This window comes from Montipora foliosa, chromosome 7 (genome assembly GCF_036669935.1).
Source record: "Montipora foliosa isolate CH-2021 chromosome 7, ASM3666993v2, whole genome shotgun sequence".
Lineage (NCBI taxonomy): Eukaryota > Metazoa > Cnidaria > Anthozoa > Scleractinia > Acroporidae > Montipora > Montipora foliosa.
The window spans coordinates 36,426,232-36,431,231 of record NC_090875.1 but is presented as its reverse complement, the minus strand read 5'-3'; the positions used below and the strand labels follow the sequence as shown (position 1 = coordinate 36,431,231).

The window sequence follows — 5,000 nt, the reverse complement described above, 5'->3', positions numbered from 1 at the left end:
CCCCTTCTCCATCAGTACTCCGTCTTACAGGTATTAAAAGCTACTTGAGCTACACTGTAAGGAAAGAAGTCAAAACAAGGATGTGAGATTCGGGAATCTAACTGACTGTGCCATCCTTGCTCCTGCAAGGTGGCTGAAACCAGTTTCAACGCTTTCAAGTTACGTTCTTATTAGCAGGATCGGCACGACAGCATTGTATCATGTATTATCAATATTGTGGTACCAAATGAAACACGAATTACTGTTAAAGAAGATACAGTCATTATTGTGACGTAATATGTCACCGTGGCAACAGGCAAGTCCTGTAAAAAACACCCTTTATTTTGTCTTTAGTTGCTTATTTCTCCAAAAACGAACTTAGTGATCCCCATTTTTTAATTTCTAAAAAGCAATCAGGAGGGCAAGATGAAACTTTCTGCAAAGTTTAAAAAAATTCTTTGTAGTGGATTCAGAGCCACCTAAATTCTGTGATTTTTTCGGGGTGGCTCTGAATCCGTTTAACAGAATTTCTTTCTGACTTTGCCGAAAATCTCATCGTGGCCTTCTAATCACTTTTCAGTAATAAAAAAGGGGTGTCACCGAGTTATTTTTGAGATATGAGCAGCTAAATCCAAATATAGGGAGTTTTTGCCGGGCTTTCCCGTTGCCAAGGTAACTTATTACGTCAGAATAATGATCACATCTTGTTTGGAAATAGCCGGTGTTGCATATGATACCATAACATTGCTGTTAAGTGATCGATCTAAATAGAGTGTCTTCTAAGTGTTGAAACCCGTTCGAGCCTCCTTTAAGCGAAACACAATAGCAATGACAGTGAAACGGATGCGAAGATATAAAAAAAGAACATTGATGAAAAAGAAATTACTGTTATTTTTTTAACCAAAACTCTCAGATTCTTATCCACTGATTCTTCGGCCTTAATTTTACCAATTTTATTGAAATATGGCAGACTTCAACAATTGGTAATTCTTAGTTAAGCACATCCTGTCCAGAGCTTTGTTGAGCCTTTGCCAATTTTTATTTTGTTTTAAAGATATTTCTAGTTCTAAAGTTGTTTTCATCCCGTACAATGTTTACAACAAGGGGCATTTAAAATAATTGTCCAATGTTTTTTGGCTCTGAATTGTATACATTATAGGGGTGTATTTATTAACCGATAGCTTCTACAGTCCTGCTTCGAATAAACACATTCATTTGAAAATGAAGTTTACCTAAACAACTGAAAAAAGTATCTCGAGAAACCCTCAATGACCGCAACCGAATGTGCTTTCTAAAAATATCCAAAAGTGTTTTTTGTGTTTCTCTTCTTCAGTGAGTTTCCAATTTTTCCAAATTTAACTTAAGATGAACCAGCGTGGTCTTAAACTGAGTTGTCTGTCTTACAGTGCGTCAGGAAAAAAAAATTAAAAAAACAGTAAAGGTGTGATAAGTCCAAGGTAAAATATTTAAGCATAAACCAAGAATACAACCCCTGCTTAGGTCCCTAAACGGACCTGAAATTGGAATTCATTGCAGGTAAATAACTCCCTGCTGGGAAAAAACAAAACACACAAAAAAAAAATATATATATACATATATATATATTGTTATCATCGCAGTATGTAAGTAATTATATCGGAAAAATCATCCAAACGCCACAAGGTCAGTTCACATAACGTAAGTATTCCCTGTCTAAGGGCACTAAATGACAAGGAACATGGAGTATTAGAAACTGCTTGCCTTACAACAGGATCGGTTATATCGCGCTGTTTCCTCTGTTTATGAGTTGAACAGAAAACCACGGATTAAGGAGACGCGGATGTACACACGTCATCAGAATGTGACGATGACTAAAAAATGAAGTAAAATACCACTATAACATTTTTCAACATTGTGTCATTGTGCACCAGATTGCATCTCAGCGCATATCCATGTGAAAAAATTTCCGGGGGGGGGGGGGGAGGGGAAGGCATGCTCCCGCACCCCCTAGGAAACTCGTGGTCCTCGGCCTCTCGGGATTAACCCGCCGAGCAGTAAATTTCAGATAAAACCCTGATGGCGTGCATTTTGATACAATAAACCACAACAAAAAAAAAGTGAAATTTTGTTTTACCTTGATGTATTTGTCTTTGGTATGTCATACACAACAATAAAACATTTCTATTGTCCAAAACCTTAAAATGAACTATTGTTGGTTTCGAAGTTTCCCCGCGATTCCTCATAATCATGTATGCATTGAAAAGGATATTTTCACTGCTTCGTAGTCAATTCTAATGCTTTCCGGGAAAATTGTGTGAAACAAACTGACCTTACAAATCGACGCGTAATAGTAGGCGGGAAGGAGATGGGGAGTTGAAGGTTGAATCGAGGCAATAAACACGTGTAATTCCACGAGGCTCAATAGATCTCATCAGATGTCTTTTACCTTCTTTGAAGACCTTTGAAGCACAAAGAAAATTGACCAAAATTACTTCTGGCATATTTTCGGTCTTCATTTTATTGTCAAAACATGCCAAACCACCATTCCTTTTCAATTCCTTGGTCGCAAATTCTCGGCATTGAAGTCGCTGTCGGAATTTTGCTGGGAAAGGATGTCATTCGTCAGGATTTCATTTAATGTGCTGTTGCTACTTTTTGGGCCATTTCACTCGGCCATTTCGCTCCTGGGGATTAGGGGCGCTTAGGAAATCTTGTTTTCCCGGTTGGAACGTCCCTTCGAGTTTTTCACGTTCCGGTTGCAATTTCCCGGTAATCGTTACCAGTTCCAGGCCCACGGCAATCAACTTATCAACGCATTTCATAAACAAAATGGTGACAAAGATTATGATGTACCAGTGTTCGTTTTGCTTGCTCGCAATTCCCCCCATGGAGCACCTACTGAGCCTCAACTATTCTTCTCATGAAAATGGTAGGTAATTTGATTTGAATTCGGAAGGTGTTCACTTTTTGAAGGGCTTATATTTAAATGACGTGTCTGCACTTTTCCTCTGTTTTCGCGCGCAAAATGGTTTCAAATTATTTGCTTTGTTTTGTTTAGAATCTTTAGATTCCAGTCGATCACCCTTGCCCTATGAACCGGAAAATATTACATCTAACAAGCTGCAGACTTGGCAAGATCATGATGTTAGGAACTTAATGGCCGAATTTAAACTAGACACGAATTATCTGTCAGAGACGAGTTATCCGTCTGAGATGGATAATTCGTTTATGTATAAATTCGGTACGAAGACGAATTATGGAGCAAAATTCGTCTGAGGCTGATTTGTCTGTTAGGACGTCTTCAAGACGTGCGAACAGATGGATAAATCGTCTTAGACGTATGATCCGTCCCTAAATTTATATCTAGACGGAAACGTGCACGGTTTTTTGACGAAGTTTCCACATGAGAGGGACTGGTTTCGGCTCAACACCAAAACACCCGTCGTGTAACACGCGTAACGCGTAACGTATGTGTAGACAAAATACTCGTCAAAATTCGTCTTCGGACTTATACTTAAGCCGTGTTCACATTAGGCCTCGATTATGATCGAATTATAATCGAATTAAATATGAAATGGATTCACATCAACTAATTACAGCGCTTGATTATGATTGGATTATAATAATTTTAAACAACCTCAAGGAGGTTGTTTGTAGTAATTACAGTGCGTAATTGAACAGAATGGCGAACAGGCGGTGGTATCTTCTAATATCTATTTGGTGTCTTCTTCTATTTTCGGAAGCTATCCTTGATTCTCTTCTCGCCTCAAGCATGGTGATGATAATCCTGGCAGTCACGCGGTACGGTGCCATTTTGTCGCACACTGCGAGGTTACCCTGCCAATTGTATTTGAATTCTCGTAGATGTGAACAGAACCAGAATTGAAAAAAATTGAATGGAGTATGATAGCTTGAATTATACTTCATGATCAGTTGATCATAATCAACGTTGAGTGTGAAAACGGCGTTAGACGAATTATCCGTCTGACGGATTATCCGCCTAGACGGATAATTCGTCTCTAGTATAAATTCGGCCAATTACGGCTGATCATAAACATATGTTTGGCGTCAAACAAAGAAAAAAAAAAAGGAGATTTTCGACAAAACCGCTACCGACTTTAATTCTAGTCACAGGCGAGTAGTGTATGCGGAAATGGGGCAAGCTAGTTTCCAAGTATAAAGAGATCGAAGACCATAACAGGAAAACGGAAATGACCGGAAAACCCACGGAAGTTCCGCGACGAACTTTTGCAGTGTCTTGCACCTCAACTCTGGCGAAATTTGTGACAAAATGGAACAGCATTTTTTCAATAGGAAATTCCCGAATTTTTTTTCTAAATGGAAAGCGCCCTAGATTTCGCTTTTACTATCCCAAAAAATGTTGGACAACATAGGTAATTAAGAATTCACCTCTCTTATTCTGAACAAGAATTAAAAATTGCGTGCGAATGACTTGTTTTCACTTGCATTAAATTGAACGTACCAAACAAGAAGTAGATTGTGTGATTTTCTGCCTCTAAAATTACTATCAATTGTTTTAAATTTTTTGACCGCTGTGATGTTTACGTTGTCACACAGGAGGAGAGTTCGACGTTAAATAACAGGGGTCGGTTGCTCGAAGCCTGGTTAGCATTAACCGTTGGTTAAGAGGTATCAAAACCTAAAGGTTTGTATGGTGTTTAACGGTGGTTAGCGCTAACCATGCTTCGGGCAACCCGGGCCAGAACGCTAGGCCAGGGTGGCTTTTAAACTCTTTCTTTTTTTTTCCATTTTGAAAACCCTGCTGGTAAACCCAACATTAATATATTAACCCAGGTTGAAACTAGCTTTTTATTATCCGGCAGGCTGTAATAAAAGAGTTTACCGCTTAGTGGAAACAAACATCATTAAACACGGTGGAAAGCTCAAGTTGTTGATATGATATGATATTTTATTATTTATGCACGGTAAAATCATCAGCTAAGATTACAAACAATGCTAAAATCCAAATTATAAAAGGTAAAATTTTAAAATGATTACAATAAAATACAATTAAACTATAT

At 38.3% G+C, this 5,000-nt stretch overlaps 1 protein-coding gene across 1 annotated transcript in view; it reads left to right on the top strand.

Annotated features, from left to right (window-relative positions):
- Nucleotides 1-5,000, top strand: part of LOC138010191 (mucin-like protein) — an 18,067-nt gene that overhangs the window by 501 nt on the left and 12,566 nt on the right. The window lies entirely within an intron of this gene.